This window comes from Nicotiana attenuata, unplaced genomic scaffold (genome assembly GCF_001879085.1).
Source record: "Nicotiana attenuata strain UT unplaced genomic scaffold, NIATTr2, whole genome shotgun sequence".
Taxonomy (NCBI): domain Eukaryota; kingdom Viridiplantae; phylum Streptophyta; class Magnoliopsida; order Solanales; family Solanaceae; genus Nicotiana; species Nicotiana attenuata.
The window spans coordinates 482,914-491,463 of record NW_017670450.1 but is presented as its reverse complement, the minus strand read 5'-3'; positions in this window follow the sequence as shown (position 1 = coordinate 491,463).

Sequence of the window (8,550 nt, the reverse complement as noted above, 5' to 3'; positions counted from 1 at the left end):
CAGTGGATGATTTCAAAAACCACTCGGAGTATATAGAGGGCTAATTTCTTCTTTCTTTATTTTGGAAAAGTAGAAAGTGACAAAAGCATTATGGAAAAACTATAGCTTTATACTGTTATAACTCAATTTTTGTCATCTAAGTTTGTAAAGGAATTTCCACCGCAAATAAATTTTATTTTGAATAAAAGTAAATTGCACATTTTGTATAAACTTATTTCACTATTTCAAGTTAGAAGTAGATGTTTATAGGGACGAAGAATGCGACATAGAAAAAGTGAAGATAATCTCATCGATAATACCAAATTCAACTCTAATTCTGAGAAAATTCTATTTTCTGACAACATTAGGTTAACGATTGGGGAAGATGAAGCCGAAAATATTGGAGTTTGCAGGTAAAAGTAGAAGTAAGTCAAGGTCCAAATACTATGATGTTACATGCAACCACTGTGGCAAGAAAGGACACATCAAAAGGTTTTGCCGCAAGTTGAATCAAGACACTAGAGAAGGAAAGAAAGCTGAAAATAACGAGAACAATGTTGCTGGTATTGTTCGAGATGACCTTCTTTTTGCTTATGATGAAAACGTCATCAATTTGGTATCCCATGAGACGAGCTGGATAGTAGATTCTGGAGCTAACTCACATGTCACACCAAGAAAAGATTTTTTCTCATCTTATACTCCTGTTGATTCTGGAGTGTTAAAGATGGGCAATGCCAGTGAAGTTAAGATGTTTGGTGTTGGCACAGTTTGTTTGAAAATTAATAATGGTTCAACGTTAGTTCTTCAAGATGTCAAGTATGCTCCATACTTTCCTTTCAATTTGATCTCCGCAGGAAGATTAGACGATAAAGGTTACCGTAATGCCCTCTTTAATGGCCAATGGAAGCTCACTAAGGGCACGTTAGTAGTGGCTCACGGAGTCAAGTCTGGTTATTTATTTGTGACACAGGGCTCTATTCTTAATGACTCAATAAATCTGGTGGAAAGTGATACTTTATCATAATTGTGGCACAGAAGATTGAGTCATATGAGCGATAGGGGGATTACGCGTTTGGCTAAGAAAAGTTTGCTTTCTGGATTGAAACAAGCAAAGCTGAAAAGGTGTATCCATTGTTTAGCTGGCAAACAGAAAAGGGTTTCCTTTCATAGCCATCCTCCCTCAAGAAAGCCCGATTTATTGGAGCTAGTACACTCTGATTTGTATGGTCCTTTTAAAGTAAAGTCAAAAGGAGGTGCACTTTACTTTGTGACCTTCATTGATGATCATTCACGTAAGCTCTGGGTGTATCCTTTGAAATCTAAAGATCAAGAACTTGGCATGTTTAAGGAATTTCAGGCCTTAGCTGATAGACAGACGGGGAAGAAATTAAAATGTATTCGCACTGACAATGGTGGTGAATATTGTGGTTCCTTTGATAACTATTGCAAGGAACAAGGAATCCGTCATCAGAAAACTCCGCCCAAGACGTCTCAATTGAATGGTTTGGCAGAGAGGATGAATAGAACTCTAGTTGAGAAGTTAGATGCTTACTTTCAGAGGCTAAACTTCCAAATACATTTTGGGCGGAAGCACTTAACACTGTTGCCTATGTTATCAATTTGTCTCCTGCTGTTGCTTTGGATGGTGATCTCCCAAACAGAGTTTGGTTTGCCAAAGATGTTTCTTATGATCACCTGAGAGTTTTTGGGTGTAATGCTTGTGTGCATGTTCCTAAAGATGAGAGATCAAAACTGGATGTCAAAACTAAGCAGTGCATCTTTATCGGTTATGGTCAAGATGAGTTTGGGTATCGTTTATATGATCCAGTTGACAATAAACTTATTAGAAGTCGCGATGCAATATTCTTTGAAGACCAAACTATTGAAGATATTAACAAACCTGAGAAGATAGATTCTCAGAGTAATGAGAGCTTAGTTGATATTGATCCAGTTTTAATTGCTAAGGCACCTATTGCACATGAAGGAACCCAAGACAATGATAGAGATAGTGATCAGAATCAAAATGATCATCATGGTGTAGATGTTATGGATGCTCCAGTTGATGAAGTTGTGGTTTATCATCAACCAATTCCTGCACAGGTAACTACTTCGAATGCTCCTGAAACCTCTCTTAGAAGATCTACAAGGGAGAAGCAAAAAATCCATGCGCTATCCTCCTGATGAGTATGTACTTTTGACTGACGTGGGAGAACCTGAGAATTATGATAAAGCCATGCAAGATAATCACAAAGATCAGTGGATTAAAGCGATAGAAGATGAGATGAAGTCACTCCATGAGAATGGCACATATGAGTTAGTGAAATTGCCGAAAGGTAAAAGAGCTTTATCTAACAAATGGATATTCAGAATAAAGCAAGATAACCATACCTCTGCGCCTAGATACAAGGTGAGGTTATTTGTTAAAGGTTTTGGCCAGAAGAAGGGAGTTGACTTTGATAAAATTTTCTCCCCTGTTGTGAATATATCTTCTATTCGTGTGGTTCTAGGCTTAGCTGCAAGTCTAGATTTAGAGGTTGAGCAGATGGATGTCAAGACTGCTTTTCTTCATGGTGATTTAGATGAGGAGATTTATATGGAGCAACCTGAGGGTTTTGTAACTAAGGGAAGAGAAAATAATGTTTGCAAATTGAAAAAGAGCCTGTATGGATTGAAACAAGCTCCAGGGCAATGGTATTTGAAGTTTGAATCTGTCATAGAAGAACAAGGGTACAAGAAAACTTCTTCAGACCACTGTGTATTCTTCCAGAAGTTCTCTGATGATGATTTTATTATTTTATTGCTCTATGTGGATGACATGCTTATTGTTGGCAAGAATAAATCCAGAATTGTAGTCCTTAAGAAGCAGTTGAGCAAATCTTTTGCGATGAAGGACTTGGGGCCAGCAAAGAAAATCTTGGGCATTCAAATCCACCGACACAGAGATAGAAAAGAGTTATTTCTGTCCCAAAAGCAATACATTGAGAAGGTACTCAAGAGGTTCAATATGACAGATGCAAAAGTGGTTAGTACACCTCTTGCTAAATACTTCAAATTGAGTATTAGTCAGAGTCCATCTATTGATGAAGAGAAAAAGGAGATGTCTCGTATTCCTTACGCTTCTGCCATTGGTAGCTTGATGTATGCTATGGTTTGCACTAGACCAAATATTGCACATGCCGTTGGTCCTGTTAGTAGATTCCTTTCTAACCCTGGAAAAGAACATTGGGATGCAGTAAAATGGATATTAAGGTATTTGAAAGGTACTGCAGATTTGAAGCTGTGCTTTGGCAATGGCAAGCCTGAACTTGTTTGTTACACAGACTCTGATTTAGGAGGCAATCTTGATAATTCAAGATCTATTTCCGGTTATTTGATCACTTTTGCAGGGGGAGCTGTTTCTTGGCAATCTAGACTACAAAAGTGCATAGCTCTATCCACCACAGAAGCCGAATATATTGATGTCACAGAAGGTGTCAAAGAACTATTATGGATGAAGGAGTTTATTAATGATCTTGGCTTTGAGCAGTCAAGGTACATCTTATTTTGTGATAATCAGAGTGCTATTTGTCTCACCAAGCACTCCACTTTTCATTCTAAGACCAAACATATAAATAGAAAGTATCACTGGATAAGAATGGCCGTGGAAGAGAAATTATTTGAGGTTGAAAAGATACACACTGATGAAAATCCTTCGGATATGCTGACAAAGGCGGTGGTTGCAGATAAACATGAATTTTGCAGAAAATTGCCAGGCATGAAGCCTGTCTATAGTTCCTCTACTTGAAGACATATTTGGCCCCTTGGCTGGAGGGGGAGTTTGTTGGGCACATGCCTATGTTCTCCAGCCTTTTGGCTCAATGACCTAATCCTATTCTCTTTTGGTTTCTATTCCTATTTGGAATTGGATTCCATTTCTATTCCTATTTTGAGTGGGTTTTGGCTTTAAGAGAAAGCACCACTCATGATCTATAAATAGGACAACCTTGAAGAATTATTCTATGCTCATTGATACAAGTCTTTGAAAGACTTAAGCACATAAGAGTGGTTTTTGAGAGAGCTTTCATCAAGAGAGGAGAGAGAAGAAAAGTATTTGTTTTGCTGCAGATTTTTATTCCGACCAGCCAACTTCAAATCACGTTTTCCAATTCGTTAACCGTTGGATCGGGCTGAAATTTTGACTGAATGTTCGTAACATCTTGGTCTTCGATTTGAATGGTGGAGATCGGATTTGGAAGCTCGTAGCATCTGATTTCGAGCCTCTAACAGCTACTTCATTTTTGTGGATTATACTCTTTCTTCAATTGATTAGTTGTTGCTCTTGTTACTATTGTTGCTCCATTTTTGGCACTTATTGTGTAGCCAATTTGGAGAACTTTTGTAACCCTCTTATTTTTATAGTAGAGCTTTATGGATCTTTGTGATCCCGTGGTTTTTACCTTCAATTTGAAGGGTTTTCCACGTTAAAATTTGATTACTTTCTTTATTTTCGGGTTTGTCTCTTTCTCGACATAACATGCTGACATAGTAGAAACAATTTTAAAAAATTAAAGTTAATAAAATATACTCCAAATATCAATAACATCTCAACAAAGATCTATTAAATGGATTGAATACGTGGTCACTTCAACAGAGATTTTATAGGCTGATTTTAAGAATATCAATAACGGGTGTATCTCCAAAGTCAGAAGAATAATTTCAAAAAAAGTATATATGACTTTTGTTAAATAAGTTTAATTGTTTAATGACTCTTATTAAATTGGCTTTAGGTCACAAATTATGTTGAGTTACCTCTGATTAGGTATTTATTGGGTTGGTACAAACAAGATAAATTTTTATTGTAATGAATGAAATTTCTTTGTAAATGAGAGAGAAAGAAGCCTAAATTATCGTGTAAAAAATTGAAAAAAAAAAAAAATAGTAAGTTCTTAACGAGTAAAGAAATTCTATCGAGCTGCACCAGCATTCTAACACATGCAATGAAGTTCAAATTCTGCCTCTTAATCAACAAAAACTAAAGGTTTGAAGGGAAATTTAAAAATCATTTTGCAAAACACTTAAATATATATTAATAGGAAAAGAACAAAAACATGTGGACAATAGTAATAAACTTTACAAAAAAATAATCTTATTTTTGTCAAAGAATTTGGGAAGTACTACGTGGTGTGGTTCCATTTGGCTAACTGGTAAAGAAAATTAAAGTTGTGCGACGAACTAAAAGATTTACGTCTCTAATTACACAAAAACATGCAATTCTCTCCTTCACATTTTAAACTTATGATAATAATATCAAGAAAAATGGTACGCGTATAACAGATGGAAGATGTGGTATTAGTTTTAACGGACAAGAGAATAATGGGTTGGTTGGTGCTATATATATCGTGCAAACCAAGAGTCCCAAACCAGCAAACCCCACCGCTCATTTCTGTTGCACTCATTGACACAGCCAACTGTAGAACTTGGAAGCTTATAGAGGAGAAGAGAAGTAGAGAAAGGCTACAAAAATACTATTTCCTCCGTTTCATTTTATATATTGTTATTTCTTTGGGCATGAAATTTAAGAAGGAAAGAAAGATTAATAAAAAAAATAAACTTAAGGACCTAGCACAACACCAAAAGTTAGCTCATGATTATGTGAGAATTATCTAAAACTATATAAGGAGATCAAGTACTCATCTCACAACCATGTGATGTGGGAACTCACCACCTCCCCCTTCCACCCTACATCCAGGACTGGACATCTGGAGCAAGGACAATATAAAATGGGACTCCAACATCGGATAAAAGATGACTTGAAAGATAGTCTAGCTCTGATACTATCATTAAAAAAAATAGACGTTGGGCCTAATTCAACCTGTAATAAACAAGGTATGAGAGAATAATTGATGTATTATTCCATGGAGTAACAAACATATATAGCTGTAAAGGGAGTCCTAACTGTGAAAAGGAATAAAGAAGCTATATAGAGAATCCTAACTATGAAAAAAAATGGAAAATCTTAAAGATTTATTATCAGTCCCTATAATTATGCTATCTATGTATAGTACAAGGAATATGACTCCATTCATTCTTTAACACTCATCTTCAAGCTGGAGCATAGATATTAATCATGCCCATCTTGTTGCAAAGATAATCCACTGGAGTTCCATTTAACGCCTTTGTGAACAACTGGTTGCTCTCCTGTCTTCACGTAGCTAGTTGAGATCAAGTTTTCCTGAATCTTCTCACGAATAAAATGGCAGTCAACTTCAATATGCTTAATTCTTTTATGATACATCGGATTTGACGCAGTATGGAGGGCATCTTGATTATTGCACCAGAGTTTTGCTGGTATTGGATGCGCCCGCCCAATTTCAGTCAAAAGGTGATGTATCCATATAATCTCACACGTAGACTGTGACGTAGCTCTGTACTCGAATTCTACACTGGATCGAAATACAACACTTTGATTTTTACTCCTCAACGATACCAAGTTCCCTCCAACAAAGACACAATAGCCTGTAGTAGAACTTCTATCAATTTTTGGATCCACCCCAGTCAACATATGCAAAATACTTAATGCAAGTATGACCGTGATTGCTAAGTCCAAGAGCTCCTTTCAAGTAATACAAAATTTATTCCAAATCTATTAAATGTTTGACCATTGGTGCGCACACGAACTAGCTAACAACACTTACCGCAAAAGCAATATCTAGACGAGTCACTGTGGGGTAGCTTAATTTCCCAACTAACTGACGAGCGCAAGATACAACACAAAATTATTGCTCGCTAGTGGTAAGTATTCCCGCCTGTCGCGCGGGTAACCCGGGTTCCGTCCCCGGCAACGATGCCAAAATTTTACGAGCGCAAAACACAATACAAAATTATTGCTCGCTAGTCAAAGATAGTATAGATTAATTATCGTCTCCACAGGCATTGGATTTAAACAGTGTTTGAATAATCTCCAGTTGATTACTATCCAGAAAAATTAACACTTGATTTGATGACTATTACTACGGTTAACTACTCAAAATTAAGCAAATAATAATTGATCACAAAAGATAGCAGATGAGCAACAAAGAAATATCAATGAGAGGAATAAGGGTATTTGACTAGATATGTGCAAGATAACTGACTCAGGATCCAATTCTTGAGTTAATTCACTCTATAATACGGTTGATTCTCACGAATTCAACGATAATCAGATTACACTTGAAGTTAATGTTCCTCTTTCGATTAAACGTTAATTTCAGTAATAATCCAATTAAAGCGCGGTAAACAATTGAAACAATAAAATGATGGTTATAATCTAAGCGTAACTTCTCACGAATATTTCCCTATTTTCTAGTTCGATTAACAATTCAAGAGGATCTTTCGATTACCTATTTGAATCACGAATTTAAACTAGATCATAAGATGTGAAAAAATTCAATATCAAACTCCTCTTTCGATTAAGCAAAATACTAAATAACTCCACAATACAAATTAAAGCTCCATCAATTAATTCTAACAATTATCAAGAATCGAATCCCTAATCACGTTATCAAAACACCATATCTGTCAACACCCTAATGAAAATTACTCCATAACAACGGAATAAGACATCTCAAATAAGTTTAAGAACAAAGAAAACATCAATTCTAATGATTCGACACAAACTCCCGTATTGCATCGATTGCAGGTTAAAATCTTGATGAGTTCTTGAGTCTTCTTGCCTTTGTTGGTTCTCTAATCTTTCGTAGGTCAAAAGTCTCGGCAAACTCATATTTTTGGTGCATTTATACCGTATAGAAACAAGCCCGAACGAAACTACCCTTTCTTAGTCGAACTTGGAAATCACTCTAACATTTCTTTTTCACACCCGCGTCGTCCTGAGGGGAAATCCAAAGAGTTTGCACTTTTGCCTGACAGACCATTTTTCACTGTCGCGCGGCGCCCCATGCGGCGCGCTGTGCATTTATCTCAGAGTAAGTTTGTTCGTTCAATTTTTGACATCCGGACTTGGTCCTCGACCCCTGAACGTGATCCCGACTTAATTTCTTTGGCTTCTACTCAGACCTCAAAGCTCGAACTTGTTCAATTTAGCTCCAAATTACCTAAATAGCTCGGAATCATTTCCTGCAAGGCATAAACTACGTAATAAGTATAATTCACTATCATTTAAGCTCAAACACATATAAAATGTAGTAATTAGAGTGCAATACTAAGGCTAAAATACAGGTTTCTAGCCTACCATCACTAACCTCTTGTATCTCTCTGGATCATCATAAGGATCGCCATCATCTTTCATAAGGTGCACATCAGGAACCATTGGAGCATTGTAGGGTTTAGCTGCCAACTTTCCCCTCTCTGCAAGCAAGTCAAGAATATACTTTCTCTAAGACAAAGTAGTTATCTTCTTGCTTTTATTTACTTCTACTCCTAAAAAGTATTTCAACATGCCGAAGTCTTTTGTATAAAACCTACTATGTCGAAAAGACTTGGGAGAAGAGATCCCTGCATAGTTACTTTCTGTGGTAACAATATCATCAATATATAAAATAAATAGTGCCAGCTGTTGATTATCGATAGAAGACCGAGTGATCTCACTTGCTC